Source organism: Lissotriton vulgaris, unplaced genomic scaffold, assembly GCF_964263255.1.
Source record: "Lissotriton vulgaris unplaced genomic scaffold, aLisVul1.2 SCAFFOLD_975, whole genome shotgun sequence".
Classification (NCBI taxonomy): Eukaryota; Metazoa; Chordata; class Amphibia; order Caudata; family Salamandridae; genus Lissotriton; species Lissotriton vulgaris.
Window position 1 is genome coordinate 683,084 of NW_028241737.1, and position 18,326 is coordinate 701,409.

The 18,326-nt window shown below is 44.0% G+C and overlaps 23 non-coding genes across 23 annotated transcripts; all 23 read left to right on the forward strand.

The window, feature by feature from the left end:
* The first annotated feature begins 645 nt into the window (after positions 1-645).
* TRNAM-CAU (transfer RNA methionine (anticodon CAU)) lies at positions 646-717 on the forward strand. Its single transcript has one exon. It is a non-coding gene; the product is annotated as a tRNA-Met (tRNA).
* A 546-nt stretch (positions 718-1,263) lies between these two features.
* TRNAG-CCC (transfer RNA glycine (anticodon CCC)) lies at positions 1,264-1,335 on the forward strand. The gene has a single exon. It is a non-coding gene; the product is annotated as a tRNA-Gly (tRNA).
* Positions 1,336-2,239: 904 nt separating this feature from the next.
* On the forward strand, positions 2,240-2,311 carry TRNAM-CAU (transfer RNA methionine (anticodon CAU)). The gene has a single exon. It is a non-coding gene; the product is annotated as a tRNA-Met (tRNA).
* A 547-nt stretch (positions 2,312-2,858) lies between these two features.
* On the forward strand, positions 2,859-2,930 carry TRNAG-UCC (transfer RNA glycine (anticodon UCC)). The gene has a single exon. It is a non-coding gene; the product is annotated as a tRNA-Gly (tRNA).
* Positions 2,931-3,840: 910 nt separating this feature from the next.
* TRNAM-CAU (transfer RNA methionine (anticodon CAU)) lies at positions 3,841-3,912 on the forward strand. The gene has a single exon. It is a non-coding gene; the product is annotated as a tRNA-Met (tRNA).
* Positions 3,913-4,458: 546 nt separating this feature from the next.
* TRNAG-CCC (transfer RNA glycine (anticodon CCC)) lies at positions 4,459-4,530 on the forward strand. Its single transcript has one exon. It is a non-coding gene; the product is annotated as a tRNA-Gly (tRNA).
* Positions 4,531-5,434: 904 nt separating this feature from the next.
* Positions 5,435-5,506, forward strand: TRNAM-CAU (transfer RNA methionine (anticodon CAU)). Its single transcript has one exon. It is a non-coding gene; the product is annotated as a tRNA-Met (tRNA).
* Positions 5,507-6,053: 547 nt separating this feature from the next.
* TRNAG-UCC (transfer RNA glycine (anticodon UCC)) lies at positions 6,054-6,125 on the forward strand. Its single transcript has one exon. It is a non-coding gene; the product is annotated as a tRNA-Gly (tRNA).
* A 910-nt stretch (positions 6,126-7,035) lies between these two features.
* TRNAM-CAU (transfer RNA methionine (anticodon CAU)) lies at positions 7,036-7,107 on the forward strand. Its single transcript has one exon. It is a non-coding gene; the product is annotated as a tRNA-Met (tRNA).
* Positions 7,108-7,653: 546 nt separating this feature from the next.
* On the forward strand, positions 7,654-7,725 carry TRNAG-CCC (transfer RNA glycine (anticodon CCC)). Its single transcript has one exon. It is a non-coding gene; the product is annotated as a tRNA-Gly (tRNA).
* Positions 7,726-8,629: 904 nt separating this feature from the next.
* On the forward strand, positions 8,630-8,701 carry TRNAM-CAU (transfer RNA methionine (anticodon CAU)). Its single transcript has one exon. It is a non-coding gene; the product is annotated as a tRNA-Met (tRNA).
* Positions 8,702-9,248: 547 nt separating this feature from the next.
* TRNAG-UCC (transfer RNA glycine (anticodon UCC)) lies at positions 9,249-9,320 on the forward strand. The gene has a single exon. It is a non-coding gene; the product is annotated as a tRNA-Gly (tRNA).
* Positions 9,321-10,230: 910 nt separating this feature from the next.
* TRNAM-CAU (transfer RNA methionine (anticodon CAU)) lies at positions 10,231-10,302 on the forward strand. The gene has a single exon. It is a non-coding gene; the product is annotated as a tRNA-Met (tRNA).
* A 546-nt stretch (positions 10,303-10,848) lies between these two features.
* On the forward strand, positions 10,849-10,920 carry TRNAG-CCC (transfer RNA glycine (anticodon CCC)). The gene has a single exon. It is a non-coding gene; the product is annotated as a tRNA-Gly (tRNA).
* A 904-nt stretch (positions 10,921-11,824) lies between these two features.
* On the forward strand, positions 11,825-11,896 carry TRNAM-CAU (transfer RNA methionine (anticodon CAU)). Its single transcript has one exon. It is a non-coding gene; the product is annotated as a tRNA-Met (tRNA).
* Positions 11,897-12,443: 547 nt separating this feature from the next.
* Positions 12,444-12,515, forward strand: TRNAG-UCC (transfer RNA glycine (anticodon UCC)). Its single transcript has one exon. It is a non-coding gene; the product is annotated as a tRNA-Gly (tRNA).
* A 910-nt stretch (positions 12,516-13,425) lies between these two features.
* TRNAM-CAU (transfer RNA methionine (anticodon CAU)) lies at positions 13,426-13,497 on the forward strand. The gene has a single exon. It is a non-coding gene; the product is annotated as a tRNA-Met (tRNA).
* A 546-nt stretch (positions 13,498-14,043) lies between these two features.
* Positions 14,044-14,115, forward strand: TRNAG-CCC (transfer RNA glycine (anticodon CCC)). The gene has a single exon. It is a non-coding gene; the product is annotated as a tRNA-Gly (tRNA).
* A 904-nt stretch (positions 14,116-15,019) lies between these two features.
* Positions 15,020-15,091, forward strand: TRNAM-CAU (transfer RNA methionine (anticodon CAU)). The gene has a single exon. It is a non-coding gene; the product is annotated as a tRNA-Met (tRNA).
* A 547-nt stretch (positions 15,092-15,638) lies between these two features.
* Positions 15,639-15,710, forward strand: TRNAG-UCC (transfer RNA glycine (anticodon UCC)). Its single transcript has one exon. It is a non-coding gene; the product is annotated as a tRNA-Gly (tRNA).
* Positions 15,711-16,620: 910 nt separating this feature from the next.
* TRNAM-CAU (transfer RNA methionine (anticodon CAU)) lies at positions 16,621-16,692 on the forward strand. Its single transcript has one exon. It is a non-coding gene; the product is annotated as a tRNA-Met (tRNA).
* Positions 16,693-17,238: 546 nt separating this feature from the next.
* Positions 17,239-17,310, forward strand: TRNAG-CCC (transfer RNA glycine (anticodon CCC)). Its single transcript has one exon. It is a non-coding gene; the product is annotated as a tRNA-Gly (tRNA).
* A 905-nt stretch (positions 17,311-18,215) lies between these two features.
* On the forward strand, positions 18,216-18,287 carry TRNAM-CAU (transfer RNA methionine (anticodon CAU)). The gene has a single exon. It is a non-coding gene; the product is annotated as a tRNA-Met (tRNA).
* Positions 18,288-18,326: the final 39 nt, after the last annotated feature.

The following is an 18,326-nucleotide window of genomic DNA, read 5'->3' on the forward strand; positions in this document are numbered from 1 at the left end:
CCAGCATCTCTATGTTAAAAACCATTTCCTAGGCAATATCTAGCCTCTGAAAACAATATGCAAGATCCATCGATAAATCTGGTGAAAGTCGCCAACATTTTGTGCATACTTGTGCCCTCACCTGAATGTAGCGCCACCTTGTAGACGTCGGAGGTAACTGCAGCTCAAAAAATGTTTCATCAGAGGGCAAGTTTAGAGGAATCCAAAAGGCAGATGTCCATGGAAAGAGCCCCCGACTGCAGCAGGAAGGTTGGATGCTTCAAATTTGCATAGTTTCCAGTCCAACGTCCTCTCATGTACCGAACGCTCCCAAACGCTCAAAAGCCTTACACCGGGCAAGCCCTCACCGGGTAGATCTCTGGCTCCCAGGTAAAGCCAAATCCTGAGCATGCTAGCACTAGGATCACAGAGAGAGAGAGACAGAGAGTGTTGGAGAGCTGCTGTCTTGATAAAGGCCTGAAACGGCTAGTGCGTAAGAGGGTCTGGACTATCAGTTATGACTGATTGTGAGAGGGGAAGATGAAGATTTTCTGCACCCAGCATGCCTTGCGATATAATTAGGCAAATGAGGTGAGAGCCCGACCAATGCCACTTCACTCCGCTGAATGCCTCCTCATCTGCATAAAGAGATCACCTTCATGAACGAGCAGAGTGGCGCAGCGGAAGCGTGCTGGGCCCATAACCCAGAGGTCGATGGATCGAAACCATCCTCTGCTAATTTTGCTTGACTTTCCTTCCAAGGACGAAGCTGTCATTTCCACACTGCCAGAAAGGAAAAGCGCAAGCTTGTGCCAGCTATGTGAGAAAAGACTTCTCAACTATCTGTGTCTGTGTAATACAAGAGTGTTCGTGAAAGGATCAACCCTGTACTTTGAAAGTAAAGACACACAACTATAACCATAAATGACTGGTGGGAGCTTCACACAACTTTCTGGGCATGCTTTGAATTTCATTCTTCCCTTTTTTTTCTGCTCTTATCTATCTCCTGGGCATTTCATGGAATGTTCTCTCTTTCTCTTCCCTGCTTTGCTTCCCATGCTGCCTATATATGCTGATTTCTACTTTTTGTACTGTTGCATTTCATTTCTTCTCTTCTGCACAACTTTGTCCTTGGTTTCAATCCCCAGTTCCTTACCCTCTGCAAAAAACGTTCTACTACTTCTCATGTTGGTATCGAAACCAAATGCACCATTGAAGCTGTTGCAAGATAGTCATTGATTTCGGGAACGTAATATTTAGAACCGAGAGCACACACATCAGAGGGCGTTGGTGGTATAGTGGTGAGCATAGCTGCTTCCCAAGCAGTTGACCCGGGTTCGATTCCCGGCCAACGCAGTGAAAATGCTTATATATTCTGCAAGCAGGACATATTTTAATGCAACAGGTCTCAAAATGGAAATTTCATGAACAGATTAATCAGCCATATATAAAAAAATAAACAAATACATAGGCAAACATCTCAATCGCACCTTCTGATACATTCATTGTCCTAATATATGATAAGTTTTATAAAGCAGAGTCACAACTCACATGTGCTGGTAATAAATATGTTACAGTGGGCAAACAATGGAAGGGCTGAGGCCCGACCAGACATTATAACTCCAACATCTCTATGTTAAAAAGCATTTCTAGGCAATATCTAGCCTCTGAAAAAAATATGCAAGATCCACCGATAAATCTGGCAAAAGTCCCTAACATTTTGTGCATACTTGTGCACTTACCAGAATGTAGCGCCACCTTGTAGCTGTCGAAGGTAATTGCTGCTCACAAAATGTTTTATCAGAAGGCAAGTTGAGAGGAATCCTAGAGGCAGATGTCCATGGAAAGAGCCGCTCACTGCAGCAGGAATGTTGGATGCTTCAAATTCGCAGAGTTTCCTGTCCAACGTCCACTCACGTCCCGAACGCTCCCAAACGCTCAAAAGCCTCACACCGGGCAAGCCCTCACCGGGTAGATCTCTGGCTCCCAGGTAAAGCCAAATCCTGAGCATGCTAGTGCTAGGATCACAGAGAGAGAGAGAGAGGGTTCATGACATGCTGTCTTGATAAAGGTCTGAAACGGCTAGTGCCTAAGAGTGTCTGACTTTCAGTTATGACTGATTGTGAGAGGGGAAGATGAAGTTTTTCTGTACCCAGCATGCCTTGCAATATACTTAGGCAAATGAGGTGAGAGCCGTACCAATCCCACGCTACTCTGCTTAATGCTCCCTATCTGCATAAAAAGAACACTTTCACAACAGAGCAGAGTGGCGCAGCGGAAGCGTGCTGGGCCCATAACCCAGAGGTCGATGGATCGAAACCATCCTCTGCTAATTTTGCTTGACTTTCCTTCCAAGGACCAAGCTGTCATTTCCACGCTGCCAGCAAGGAAAAGCACAAGCTTGTGCCAGCTATGTGAGAAAATACTTGTCAAATATCTGTGTCTGCTGAAATACAAGAGAGGGATCATCAAATGATCCACCCTGTACTTTGAAAGTAAAGACACACAATAATAAGCATAAATGACTGGTGGGACCTTCAAACACTTTTATGGGCAGGCTTTGAATTTCATTCTTTCCTTTTTGTTCTGCTCTTATCTATCTCCTGGGCATTTAATTGAATGTTCTGTATTTCTCTTCCCTGTTTTGCTTCCCATGCTGCCTCTATATATTCTTATCTATTATTTGTAATGCAGCTTTCCATTCTTCTCTTCTGCACAGCTTTGTCCTTGGTTTCAATCCCAGTTCCTTACCCTCTGCAAAAAACTTTCTATTGCTTTTCATGTTGGTATCTAAACCAAATGCACCATTGAAGCTGGTGCAAGATAGTCATTGAACTCAGGATCCTAATGTTAAGAACCGAGAGCGCACAGATCAGAGGGCGTTGGTGGTATAGTGGTGAGCATAGCTGCCTTCCAAGCAGTTGACCCGGGTTCGATTCCCGGCCAACGCAGTACAAATACTTATATATTCTGCAAGCAGGATATATTTTAATGCAACATGTCACAAAATGGAAATATAATGAACAGATTAATCAGCCGTTATATAAAAAATAAACAAATATGTAGGCAAGCATCTCAATCGCCCCTTCTGCTATATTCATTGTCCTAATATATGATAAGTTTCATAAAGCAGAGTCACCACTCACATGTGCTGGTAAAAAATATTTACAGTGGGCAGACAATGAAAGGGCTGAGGCCCGACCACACATTATAACTCCAGCATCTCTATGTTAAAAACCATTTCCTAGGCAATATCTAGCCTCTGAAAACAATATGCAAGATCCATCGATAAATCTGGTGAAAGTCGCCAACATTTTGTGCATACTTGTGCCCTCACCTGAATGTAGCGCCACCTTGTAGACGTCGGAGGTAACTGCAGCTCAAAAAATGTTTCATCAGAGGGCAAGTTTAGAGGAATCCAAAAGGCAGATGTCCATGGAAAGAGCCCCCGACTGCAGCAGGAAGGTTGGATGCTTCAAATTTGCATAGTTTCCAGTCCAACGTCCTCTCATGTACCGAACGCTCCCAAACGCTCAAAAGCCTTACACCGGGCAAGCCCTCACCGGGTAGATCTCTGGCTCCCAGGTAAAGCCAAATCCTGAGCATGCTAGCACTAGGATCACAGAGAGAGAGAGACAGAGAGTGTTGGAGAGCTGCTGTCTTGATAAAGGCCTGAAACGGCTAGTGCGTAAGAGGGTCTGGACTATCAGTTATGACTGATTGTGAGAGGGGAAGATGAAGATTTTCTGCACCCAGCATGCCTTGCGATATAATTAGGCAAATGAGGTGAGAGCCCGACCAATGCCACTTCACTCCGCTGAATGCCTCCTCATCTGCATAAAGAGATCACCTTCATGAACGAGCAGAGTGGCGCAGCGGAAGCGTGCTGGGCCCATAACCCAGAGGTCGATGGATCGAAACCATCCTCTGCTAATTTTGCTTGACTTTCCTTCCAAGGACGAAGCTGTCATTTCCACACTGCCAGAAAGGAAAAGCGCAAGCTTGTGCCAGCTATGTGAGAAAAGACTTCTCAACTATCTGTGTCTGTGTAATACAAGAGTGTTCGTGAAAGGATCAACCCTGTACTTTGAAAGTAAAGACACACAACTATAACCATAAATGACTGGTGGGAGCTTCACACAACTTTCTGGGCATGCTTTGAATTTCATTCTTCCCTTTTTTTTCTGCTCTTATCTATCTCCTGGGCATTTCATGGAATGTTCTCTCTTTCTCTTCCCTGCTTTGCTTCCCATGCTGCCTATATATGCTGATTTCTACTTTTTGTACTGTTGCATTTCATTTCTTCTCTTCTGCACAACTTTGTCCTTGGTTTCAATCCCCAGTTCCTTACCCTCTGCAAAAAACGTTCTACTACTTCTCATGTTGGTATCGAAACCAAATGCACCATTGAAGCTGTTGCAAGATAGTCATTGATTTCGGGAACGTAATATTTAGAACCGAGAGCACACACATCAGAGGGCGTTGGTGGTATAGTGGTGAGCATAGCTGCTTCCCAAGCAGTTGACCCGGGTTCGATTCCCGGCCAACGCAGTGAATATGCTTATATATTCTGCAAGCAGGACATATTTTAATGCAACAGGTCTCAAAATGGAAATTTCATGAACAGATTAATCAGCCATATATAAAAAAATAAACAAATACATAGGCAAACATCTCAATCGCACCTTCTGATACATTCATTGTCCTAATATATGATAAGTTTTATAAAGCAGAGTCACAACTCACATGTGCTGGTAATAAATATGTTACAGTGGGCAAACAATGGAAGGGCTGAGGCCCGACCAGACATTATAACTCCAACATCTCTATGTTAAAAAGCATTTCTAGGCAATATCTAGCCTCTGAAAAAAATATGCAAGATCCACCGATAAATCTGGCAAAAGTCCCTAACATTTTGTGCATACTTGTGCACTTACCAGAATGTAGCGCCACCTTGTAGCTGTCGAAGGTAATTGCTGCTCACAAAATGTTTTATCAGAAGGCAAGTTGAGAGGAATCCTAGAGGCAGATGTCCATGGAAAGAGCCGCTCACTGCAGCAGGAATGTTGGATGCTTCAAATTCGCAGAGTTTCCTGTCCAACGTCCACTCACGTCCCGAACGCTCCCAAACGCTCAAAAGCCTCACACCGGGCAAGCCCTCACCGGGTAGATCTCTGGCTCCCAGGTAAAGCCAAATCCTGAGCATGCTAGTGCTAGGATCACAGAGAGAGAGAGAGAGGGTTCATGACATGCTGTCTTGATAAAGGTCTGAAACGGCTAGTGCCTAAGAGTGTCTGACTTTCAGTTATGACTGATTGTGAGAGGGGAAGATGAAGTTTTTCTGTACCCAGCATGCCTTGCAATATACTTAGGCAAATGAGGTGAGAGCCGTACCAATCCCACGCTACTCTGCTTAATGCTCCCTATCTGCATAAAAAGAACACTTTCACAACAGAGCAGAGTGGCGCAGCGGAAGCGTGCTGGGCCCATAACCCAGAGGTCGATGGATCGAAACCATCCTCTGCTAATTTTGCTTGACTTTCCTTCCAAGGACCAAGCTGTCATTTCCACGCTGCCAGCAAGGAAAAGCACAAGCTTGTGCCAGCTATGTGAGAAAATACTTGTCAAATATCTGTGTCTGCTGAAATACAAGAGAGGGATCATCAAATGATCCACCCTGTACTTTGAAAGTAAAGACACACAATAATAAGCATAAATGACTGGTGGGACCTTCAAACACTTTTATGGGCAGGCTTTGAATTTCATTCTTTCCTTTTTGTTCTGCTCTTATCTATCTCCTGGGCATTTAATTGAATGTTCTGTATTTCTCTTCCCTGTTTTGCTTCCCATGCTGCCTCTATATATTCTTATCTATTATTTGTAATGCAGCTTTCCATTCTTCTCTTCTGCACAGCTTTGTCCTTGGTTTCAATCCCAGTTCCTTACCCTCTGCAAAAAACTTTCTATTGCTTTTCATGTTGGTATCTAAACCAAATGCACCATTGAAGCTGGTGCAAGATAGTCATTGAACTCAGGATCCTAATGTTAAGAACCGAGAGCGCACAGATCAGAGGGCGTTGGTGGTATAGTGGTGAGCATAGCTGCCTTCCAAGCAGTTGACCCGGGTTCGATTCCCGGCCAACGCAGTACAAATACTTATATATTCTGCAAGCAGGATATATTTTAATGCAACATGTCACAAAATGGAAATATAATGAACAGATTAATCAGCCGTTATATAAAAAATAAACAAATATGTAGGCAAGCATCTCAATCGCCCCTTCTGCTATATTCATTGTCCTAATATATGATAAGTTTCATAAAGCAGAGTCACCACTCACATGTGCTGGTAAAAAATATTTACAGTGGGCAGACAATGAAAGGGCTGAGGCCCGACCACACATTATAACTCCAGCATCTCTATGTTAAAAACCATTTCCTAGGCAATATCTAGCCTCTGAAAACAATATGCAAGATCCATCGATAAATCTGGTGAAAGTCGCCAACATTTTGTGCATACTTGTGCCCTCACCTGAATGTAGCGCCACCTTGTAGACGTCGGAGGTAACTGCAGCTCAAAAAATGTTTCATCAGAGGGCAAGTTTAGAGGAATCCAAAAGGCAGATGTCCATGGAAAGAGCCCCCGACTGCAGCAGGAAGGTTGGATGCTTCAAATTTGCATAGTTTCCAGTCCAACGTCCTCTCATGTACCGAACGCTCCCAAACGCTCAAAAGCCTTACACCGGGCAAGCCCTCACCGGGTAGATCTCTGGCTCCCAGGTAAAGCCAAATCCTGAGCATGCTAGCACTAGGATCACAGAGAGAGAGAGACAGAGAGTGTTGGAGAGCTGCTGTCTTGATAAAGGCCTGAAACGGCTAGTGCGTAAGAGGGTCTGGACTATCAGTTATGACTGATTGTGAGAGGGGAAGATGAAGATTTTCTGCACCCAGCATGCCTTGCGATATAATTAGGCAAATGAGGTGAGAGCCCGACCAATGCCACTTCACTCCGCTGAATGCCTCCTCATCTGCATAAAGAGATCACCTTCATGAACGAGCAGAGTGGCGCAGCGGAAGCGTGCTGGGCCCATAACCCAGAGGTCGATGGATCGAAACCATCCTCTGCTAATTTTGCTTGACTTTCCTTCCAAGGACGAAGCTGTCATTTCCACACTGCCAGAAAGGAAAAGCGCAAGCTTGTGCCAGCTATGTGAGAAAAGACTTCTCAACTATCTGTGTCTGTGTAATACAAGAGTGTTCGTGAAAGGATCAACCCTGTACTTTGAAAGTAAAGACACACAACTATAACCATAAATGACTGGTGGGAGCTTCACACAACTTTCTGGGCATGCTTTGAATTTCATTCTTCCCTTTTTTTTCTGCTCTTATCTATCTCCTGGGCATTTCATGGAATGTTCTCTCTTTCTCTTCCCTGCTTTGCTTCCCATGCTGCCTATATATGCTGATTTCTACTTTTTGTACTGTTGCATTTCATTTCTTCTCTTCTGCACAACTTTGTCCTTGGTTTCAATCCCCAGTTCCTTACCCTCTGCAAAAAACGTTCTACTACTTCTCATGTTGGTATCGAAACCAAATGCACCATTGAAGCTGTTGCAAGATAGTCATTGATTTCGGGAACGTAATATTTAGAACCGAGAGCACACACATCAGAGGGCGTTGGTGGTATAGTGGTGAGCATAGCTGCTTCCCAAGCAGTTGACCCGGGTTCGATTCCCGGCCAACGCAGTGAAAATGCTTATATATTCTGCAAGCAGGACATATTTTAATGCAACAGGTCTCAAAATGGAAATTTCATGAACAGATTAATCAGCCATATATAAAAAAATAAACAAATACATAGGCAAACATCTCAATCGCACCTTCTGATACATTCATTGTCCTAATATATGATAAGTTTTATAAAGCAGAGTCACAACTCACATGTGCTGGTAATAAATATGTTACAGTGGGCAAACAATGGAAGGGCTGAGGCCCGACCAGACATTATAACTCCAACATCTCTATGTTAAAAAGCATTTCTAGGCAATATCTAGCCTCTGAAAAAAATATGCAAGATCCACCGATAAATCTGGCAAAAGTCCCTAACATTTTGTGCATACTTGTGCACTTACCAGAATGTAGCGCCACCTTGTAGCTGTCGAAGGTAATTGCTGCTCACAAAATGTTTTATCAGAAGGCAAGTTGAGAGGAATCCTAGAGGCAGATGTCCATGGAAAGAGCCGCTCACTGCAGCAGGAATGTTGGATGCTTCAAATTCGCAGAGTTTCCTGTCCAACGTCCACTCACGTCCCGAACGCTCCCAAACGCTCAAAAGCCTCACACCGGGCAAGCCCTCACCGGGTAGATCTCTGGCTCCCAGGTAAAGCCAAATCCTGAGCATGCTAGTGCTAGGATCACAGAGAGAGAGAGAGAGGGTTCATGACATGCTGTCTTGATAAAGGTCTGAAACGGCTAGTGCCTAAGAGTGTCTGACTTTCAGTTATGACTGATTGTGAGAGGGGAAGATGAAGTTTTTCTGTACCCAGCATGCCTTGCAATATACTTAGGCAAATGAGGTGAGAGCCGTACCAATCCCACGCTACTCTGCTTAATGCTCCCTATCTGCATAAAAAGAACACTTTCACAACAGAGCAGAGTGGCGCAGCGGAAGCGTGCTGGGCCCATAACCCAGAGGTCGATGGATCGAAACCATCCTCTGCTAATTTTGCTTGACTTTCCTTCCAAGGACCAAGCTGTCATTTCCACGCTGCCAGCAAGGAAAAGCACAAGCTTGTGCCAGCTATGTGAGAAAATACTTGTCAAATATCTGTGTCTGCTGAAATACAAGAGAGGGATCATCAAATGATCCACCCTGTACTTTGAAAGTAAAGACACACAATAATAAGCATAAATGACTGGTGGGACCTTCAAACACTTTTATGGGCAGGCTTTGAATTTCATTCTTTCCTTTTTGTTCTGCTCTTATCTATCTCCTGGGCATTTAATTGAATGTTCTGTATTTCTCTTCCCTGTTTTGCTTCCCATGCTGCCTCTATATATTCTTATCTATTATTTGTAATGCAGCTTTCCATTCTTCTCTTCTGCACAGCTTTGTCCTTGGTTTCAATCCCAGTTCCTTACCCTCTGCAAAAAACTTTCTATTGCTTTTCATGTTGGTATCTAAACCAAATGCACCATTGAAGCTGGTGCAAGATAGTCATTGAACTCAGGATCCTAATGTTAAGAACCGAGAGCGCACAGATCAGAGGGCGTTGGTGGTATAGTGGTGAGCATAGCTGCCTTCCAAGCAGTTGACCCGGGTTCGATTCCCGGCCAACGCAGTACAAATACTTATATATTCTGCAAGCAGGATATATTTTAATGCAACATGTCACAAAATGGAAATATAATGAACAGATTAATCAGCCGTTATATAAAAAATAAACAAATATGTAGGCAAGCATCTCAATCGCCCCTTCTGCTATATTCATTGTCCTAATATATGATAAGTTTCATAAAGCAGAGTCACCACTCACATGTGCTGGTAAAAAATATTTACAGTGGGCAGACAATGAAAGGGCTGAGGCCCGACCACACATTATAACTCCAGCATCTCTATGTTAAAAACCATTTCCTAGGCAATATCTAGCCTCTGAAAACAATATGCAAGATCCATCGATAAATCTGGTGAAAGTCGCCAACATTTTGTGCATACTTGTGCCCTCACCTGAATGTAGCGCCACCTTGTAGACGTCGGAGGTAACTGCAGCTCAAAAAATGTTTCATCAGAGGGCAAGTTTAGAGGAATCCAAAAGGCAGATGTCCATGGAAAGAGCCCCCGACTGCAGCAGGAAGGTTGGATGCTTCAAATTTGCATAGTTTCCAGTCCAACGTCCTCTCATGTACCGAACGCTCCCAAACGCTCAAAAGCCTTACACCGGGCAAGCCCTCACCGGGTAGATCTCTGGCTCCCAGGTAAAGCCAAATCCTGAGCATGCTAGCACTAGGATCACAGAGAGAGAGAGACAGAGAGTGTTGGAGAGCTGCTGTCTTGATAAAGGCCTGAAACGGCTAGTGCGTAAGAGGGTCTGGACTATCAGTTATGACTGATTGTGAGAGGGGAAGATGAAGATTTTCTGCACCCAGCATGCCTTGCGATATAATTAGGCAAATGAGGTGAGAGCCCGACCAATGCCACTTCACTCCGCTGAATGCCTCCTCATCTGCATAAAGAGATCACCTTCATGAACGAGCAGAGTGGCGCAGCGGAAGCGTGCTGGGCCCATAACCCAGAGGTCGATGGATCGAAACCATCCTCTGCTAATTTTGCTTGACTTTCCTTCCAAGGACGAAGCTGTCATTTCCACACTGCCAGAAAGGAAAAGCGCAAGCTTGTGCCAGCTATGTGAGAAAAGACTTCTCAACTATCTGTGTCTGTGTAATACAAGAGTGTTCGTGAAAGGATCAACCCTGTACTTTGAAAGTAAAGACACACAACTATAACCATAAATGACTGGTGGGAGCTTCACACAACTTTCTGGGCATGCTTTGAATTTCATTCTTCCCTTTTTTTTCTGCTCTTATCTATCTCCTGGGCATTTCATGGAATGTTCTCTCTTTCTCTTCCCTGCTTTGCTTCCCATGCTGCCTATATATGCTGATTTCTACTTTTTGTACTGTTGCATTTCATTTCTTCTCTTCTGCACAACTTTGTCCTTGGTTTCAATCCCCAGTTCCTTACCCTCTGCAAAAAACGTTCTACTACTTCTCATGTTGGTATCGAAACCAAATGCACCATTGAAGCTGTTGCAAGATAGTCATTGATTTCGGGAACGTAATATTTAGAACCGAGAGCACACACATCAGAGGGCGTTGGTGGTATAGTGGTGAGCATAGCTGCTTCCCAAGCAGTTGACCCGGGTTCGATTCCCGGCCAACGCAGTGAAAATGCTTATATATTCTGCAAGCAGGACATATTTTAATGCAACAGGTCTCAAAATGGAAATTTCATGAACAGATTAATCAGCCATATATAAAAAAATAAACAAATACATAGGCAAACATCTCAATCGCACCTTCTGATACATTCATTGTCCTAATATATGATAAGTTTTATAAAGCAGAGTCACAACTCACATGTGCTGGTAATAAATATGTTACAGTGGGCAAACAATGGAAGGGCTGAGGCCCGACCAGACATTATAACTCCAACATCTCTATGTTAAAAAGCATTTCTAGGCAATATCTAGCCTCTGAAAAAAATATGCAAGATCCACCGATAAATCTGGCAAAAGTCCCTAACATTTTGTGCATACTTGTGCACTTACCAGAATGTAGCGCCACCTTGTAGCTGTCGAAGGTAATTGCTGCTCACAAAATGTTTTATCAGAAGGCAAGTTGAGAGGAATCCTAGAGGCAGATGTCCATGGAAAGAGCCGCTCACTGCAGCAGGAATGTTGGATGCTTCAAATTCGCAGAGTTTCCTGTCCAACGTCCACTCACGTCCCGAACGCTCCCAAACGCTCAAAAGCCTCACACCGGGCAAGCCCTCACCGGGTAGATCTCTGGCTCCCAGGTAAAGCCAAATCCTGAGCATGCTAGTGCTAGGATCACAGAGAGAGAGAGAGAGGGTTCATGACATGCTGTCTTGATAAAGGTCTGAAACGGCTAGTGCCTAAGAGTGTCTGACTTTCAGTTATGACTGATTGTGAGAGGGGAAGATGAAGTTTTTCTGTACCCAGCATGCCTTGCAATATACTTAGGCAAATGAGGTGAGAGCCGTACCAATCCCACGCTACTCTGCTTAATGCTCCCTATCTGCATAAAAAGAACACTTTCACAACAGAGCAGAGTGGCGCAGCGGAAGCGTGCTGGGCCCATAACCCAGAGGTCGATGGATCGAAACCATCCTCTGCTAATTTTGCTTGACTTTCCTTCCAAGGACCAAGCTGTCATTTCCACGCTGCCAGCAAGGAAAAGCACAAGCTTGTGCCAGCTATGTGAGAAAATACTTGTCAAATATCTGTGTCTGCTGAAATACAAGAGAGGGATCATCAAATGATCCACCCTGTACTTTGAAAGTAAAGACACACAATAATAAGCATAAATGACTGGTGGGACCTTCAAACACTTTTATGGGCAGGCTTTGAATTTCATTCTTTCCTTTTTGTTCTGCTCTTATCTATCTCCTGGGCATTTAATTGAATGTTCTGTATTTCTCTTCCCTGTTTTGCTTCCCATGCTGCCTCTATATATTCTTATCTATTATTTGTAATGCAGCTTTCCATTCTTCTCTTCTGCACAGCTTTGTCCTTGGTTTCAATCCCAGTTCCTTACCCTCTGCAAAAAACTTTCTATTGCTTTTCATGTTGGTATCTAAACCAAATGCACCATTGAAGCTGGTGCAAGATAGTCATTGAACTCAGGATCCTAATGTTAAGAACCGAGAGCGCACAGATCAGAGGGCGTTGGTGGTATAGTGGTGAGCATAGCTGCCTTCCAAGCAGTTGACCCGGGTTCGATTCCCGGCCAACGCAGTACAAATACTTATATATTCTGCAAGCAGGATATATTTTAATGCAACATGTCACAAAATGGAAATATAATGAACAGATTAATCAGCCGTTATATAAAAAATAAACAAATATGTAGGCAAGCATCTCAATCGCCCCTTCTGCTATATTCATTGTCCTAATATATGATAAGTTTCATAAAGCAGAGTCACCACTCACATGTGCTGGTAAAAAATATTTACAGTGGGCAGACAATGAAAGGGCTGAGGCCCGACCACACATTATAACTCCAGCATCTCTATGTTAAAAACCATTTCCTAGGCAATATCTAGCCTCTGAAAACAATATGCAAGATCCATCGATAAATCTGGTGAAAGTCGCCAACATTTTGTGCATACTTGTGCCCTCACCTGAATGTAGCGCCACCTTGTAGACGTCGGAGGTAACTGCAGCTCAAAAAATGTTTCATCAGAGGGCAAGTTTAGAGGAATCCAAAAGGCAGATGTCCATGGAAAGAGCCCCCGACTGCAGCAGGAAGGTTGGATGCTTCAAATTTGCATAGTTTCCAGTCCAACGTCCTCTCATGTACCGAACGCTCCCAAACGCTCAAAAGCCTTACACCGGGCAAGCCCTCACCGGGTAGATCTCTGGCTCCCAGGTAAAGCCAAATCCTGAGCATGCTAGCACTAGGATCACAGAGAGAGAGAGACAGAGAGTGTTGGAGAGCTGCTGTCTTGATAAAGGCCTGAAACGGCTAGTGCGTAAGAGGGTCTGGACTATCAGTTATGACTGATTGTGAGAGGGGAAGATGAAGATTTTCTGCACCCAGCATGCCTTGCGATATAATTAGGCAAATGAGGTGAGAGCCCGACCAATGCCACTTCACTCCGCTGAATGCCTCCTCATCTGCATAAAGAGATCACCTTCATGAACGAGCAGAGTGGCGCAGCGGAAGCGTGCTGGGCCCATAACCCAGAGGTCGATGGATCGAAACCATCCTCTGCTAATTTTGCTTGACTTTCCTTCCAAGGACGAAGCTGTCATTTCCACACTGCCAGAAAGGAAAAGCGCAAGCTTGTGCCAGCTATGTGAGAAAAGACTTCTCAACTATCTGTGTCTGTGTAATACAAGAGTGTTCGTGAAAGGATCAACCCTGTACTTTGAAAGTAAAGACACACAACTATAACCATAAATGACTGGTGGGAGCTTCACACAACTTTCTGGGCATGCTTTGAATTTCATTCTTCCCTTTTTTTTCTGCTCTTATCTATCTCCTGGGCATTTCATGGAATGTTCTCTCTTTCTCTTCCCTGCTTTGCTTCCCATGCTGCCTATATATGCTGATTTCTACTTTTTGTACTGTTGCATTTCATTTCTTCTCTTCTGCACAACTTTGTCCTTGGTTTCAATCCCCAGTTCCTTACCCTCTGCAAAAAACGTTCTACTACTTCTCATGTTGGTATCGAAACCAAATGCACCATTGAAGCTGTTGCAAGATAGTCATTGATTTCGGGAACGTAATATTTAGAACCGAGAGCACACACATCAGAGGGCGTTGGTGGTATAGTGGTGAGCATAGCTGCTTCCCAAGCAGTTGACCCGGGTTCGATTCCCGGCCAACGCAGTGAATATGCTTATATATTCTGCAAGCAGGACATATTTTAATGCAACAGGTCTCAAAATGGAAATTTCATGAACAGATTAATCAGCCATATATAAAAAAATAAACAAATACATAGGCAAACATCTCAATCGCACCTTCTGATACATTCATTGTCCTAATATATGATAAGTTTTATAAAGCAGAGTCACAACTCACATGTGCTGGTAATAAATATGTTACAGTGGGCAAACAATGGAAGGGCTGAGGCCCGACCAGACATTATAACTCCAACATCTCTATGTTAAAAAGCATTTCTAGGCAATATCTAGCCTCTGAAAAAAATATGCAAGATCCACCGATAAATCTGGCAAAAGTCCCTAACATTTTGTGCATACTTGTGCACTTACCAGAATGTAGCGCCACCTTGTAGCTGTCGAAGGTAATTGCTGCTCACAAAATGTTTTATCAGAAGGCAAGTTGAGAGGAATCCTAGAGGCAGATGTCCATGGAAAGAGCCGCTCACTGCAGCAGGAATGTTGGATGCTTCAAATTCGCAGAGTTTCCTGTCCAACGTCCACTCACGTCCCGAACGCTCCCAAACGCTCAAAAGCCTCACACCGGGCAAGCCCTCACCGGGTAGATCTCTGGCTCCCAGGTAAAGCCAAATCCTGAGCATGCTAGTGCTAGGATCACAGAGAGAGAGAGAGAGGGTTCATGACATGCTGTCTTGATAAAGGTCTGAAACGGCTAGTGCCTAAGAGTGTCTGACTTTCAGTTATGACTGATTGTGAGAGGGGAAGATGAAGTTTTTCTGTACCCAGCATGCCTTGCAATATACTTAGGCAAATGAGGTGAGAGCCGTACCAATCCCACGCTACTCTGCTTAATGCTCCCTATCTGCATAAAAAGAACACTTTCACAACAGAGCAGAGTGGCGCAGCGGAAGCGTGCTGGGCCCATAACCCAGAGGTCGATGGATCGAAACCATCCTCTGCTAATTTTGCTTGACTTTCCTTCCAAGGACCAAGCTGTCATTTCCACGCTGCCAGCAAGGAAAAGCACAAGCTTGTGCCAGCTATGTGAGAAAATACTTGTCAAATATCTGTGTCTGCTGAAATACAAGAGAGGGATCATCAAATGATCCACCCTGTACTTTGAAAGTAAAGACACACAATAATAAGCATAAATGACTGGTGGGACCTTCAAACACTTTTATGGGCAGGCTTTGAATTTCATTCTTTCCTTTTTGTTCTGCTCTTATCTATCTCCTGGGCATTTAATTGAATGTTCTGTATTTCTCTTCCCTGTTTTGCTTCCCATGCTGCCTCTATATATTCTTATCTATTATTTGTAATGCAGCTTTCCATTCTTCTCTTCTGCACAGCTTTGTCCTTGGTTTCAATCCCAGTTCCTTACCCTCTGCAAAAAACTTTCTATTGCTTTTCATGTTGGTATCTAAACCAAATGCACCATTGAAGCTGGTGCAAGATAGTCATTGAACTCAGGATCCTAATGTTAAGAACCGAGAGCGCACAGATCAGAGGGCGTTGGTGGTATAGTGGTGAGCATAGCTGCCTTCCAAGCAGTTGACCCGGGTTCGATTCCCGGCCAACGCAGTACAAATACTTATATATTCTGCAAGCAGGATATATTTTAATGCAACATGTCACAAAATGGAAATATAATGAACAGATTAATCAGCCGTTATATAAAAAATAAACAAATATGTAGGCAAGCATCTCAATCGCCCCTTCTGCTATATTCATTGTCCTAATATATGATAAGTTTCATAAAGCAGAGTCACCACTCACATGTGCTGGTAAAAAATATTTACAGTGGGCAGACAATGAAAGGGCTGAGGCCCGACCACACATTATAACTCCAGCATCTCTATGTTAAAAACCATTTCCTAGGCAATATCTAGCCTCTGAAAACAATATGCAAGATCCATCGATAAATCTGGTGAAAGTCGCCAACATTTTGTGCATACTTGTGCCCTCACCTGAATGTAGCGCCACCTTGTAGACGTCGGAGGTAACTGCAGCTCAAAAAATGTTTCATCAGAGGGCAAGTTTAGAGGAATCCAAAAGGCAGATGTCCATGGAAAGAGCCCCCGACTGCAGCAGGAAGGTTGGATGCTTCAAATTTGCATAGTTTCCAGTCCAACGTCCTCTCATGTACCGAACGCTCCCAAACGCTCAAAAGCCTTACACCGGGCAAGCCCTCACCGGGTAGATCTCTGGCTCCCAGGTAAAGCCAAATCCTGAGCATGCTAGCACTAGGATCACAGAGAGAGAGAGACAGAGAGTGTTGGAGAGCTGCTGTCTTGATAAAGGCCTGAAACGGCTAGTGCGTAAGAGGGTCTGGACTATCAGTTATGACTGATTGTGAGAGGGGAAGATGAAGATTTTCTGCACCCAGCATGCCTTGCGATATAATTAGGCAAATGAGGTGAGAGCCCGACCAATGCCACTTCACTCCGCTGAATGCCTCCTCATCTGCATAAAGAGATCACCTTCATGAACGAGCAGAGTGGCGCAGCGGAAGCGTGCTGGGCCCATAACCCAGAGGTCGATGGATCGAAACCATCCTCTGCTAATTTTGCTTGACTTTCCTTCCAAGGACCAAGCTGTCATTTCCACACTGCCAGAAAGGAAAAGCGCAAGCTTGTGCCAGCTATGTGAGAAAAGACTTCTCAACTATCTGTGTCTGTGTAATACAAGAGTGTTCGTGAAAGGATCAACCCTGTACTTTGAAAGTAAAGACACACAACTATAACCATAAATGACTGGTGGGAGCTTCACACAACTTTCTGGGCATGCTTTGAATTTCATTCTTCCCTTTTTTTTCTGCTCTTATCTATCTCCTGGGCATTTCATGGAATGTTCTCTCTTTCTCTTCCCTGCTTTGCTTCCCATGCTGCCTATATATGCTGATTTCTACTTTTTGTACTGTTGCATTTCATTTCTTCTCTTCTGCACAACTTTGTCCTTGGTTTCAATCCCCAGTTCCTTACCCTCTGCAAAAAACGTTCTACTACTTCTCATGTTGGTATCGAAACCAAATGCACCATTGAAGCTGTTGCAAGATAGTCATTGATTTCGGGAACGTAATATTTAGAACCGAGAGCACACACATCAGAGGGCGTTGGTGGTATAGTGGTGAGCATAGCTGCTTCCCAAGCAGTTGACCCGGGTTCGATTCCCGGCCAACGCAGTGAAAATGCTTATATATTCTGCAAGCAGGACATATTTTAATGCAACATGTCTCAAAATGGAAATTTCATGAACAGATTAATCAGCCATATATAAAAAAATAAACAAATACATAGGCAAACATCTCAATCGCACCTTCTGATACATTCATTGTCCTAATATATGATAAGTTTTATAAAGCAGAGTCACAACTCACATGTGCTGGTAATAAATATGTTACAGTGGGCAAACAATGGAAGGGGCTGAGGCCCGACCAGACATTATAACTCCAACATCTCTATGTTAAAAAGCATTTCTAGGCAATATCTAGCCTCTGAAAAAAATATGCAAGATCCACCGATAAATCTGGCAAAAGTCCCTAACATTTTGTGCATACTTGTGCACTTACCAGAATGTAGCGCCACCTTGTAGCTGTCGAAGGTAATTGCTGCTCACAAAATGTTTTATCAGAAGGCAAGTTGAGAGGAATCCTAGAGGCAGATGTCCATGGAAAGAGCCGCTCACTGCAGCAGGAATGTTGGATGCTTCAAATTCGCAGAGTTTCCTGTCCAACGTCCACTCACGTCCCGAACGCTCCCAAACGCTCAAAAGCCTCACACCGGGCAAGCCCTCACCGGGTAGATCTCTGGCTCCCAGGTAAAGCCAAATCCTGAGCATGCTAGTGCTAGGATCACAGAGAGAGAGAGAGAGGGTTCATGACATGCTGTCTTGATAAAGGTCTGAAACGGCTAGTGCCTAAGAGTGTCTGACTTTCAGTTATGACTGATTGTGAGAGGGGAAGATGAAGTTTTTCTGTACCCAGCATGCCTTGCAATATACTTAGGCAAATGAGGTGAGAGCCGTACCAATCCCACGCTACTCTGCTTAATGCTCCCTATCTGCATAAAAAGAACACTTTCACAACAGAGCAGAGTGGCGCAGCGGAAGCGTGCTGGGCCCATAACCCAGAGGTCGATGGATCGAAACCATCCTCTGCTAATTTTGCTTGACTTTCCTTCCAAGGACCAAGCTGTCATT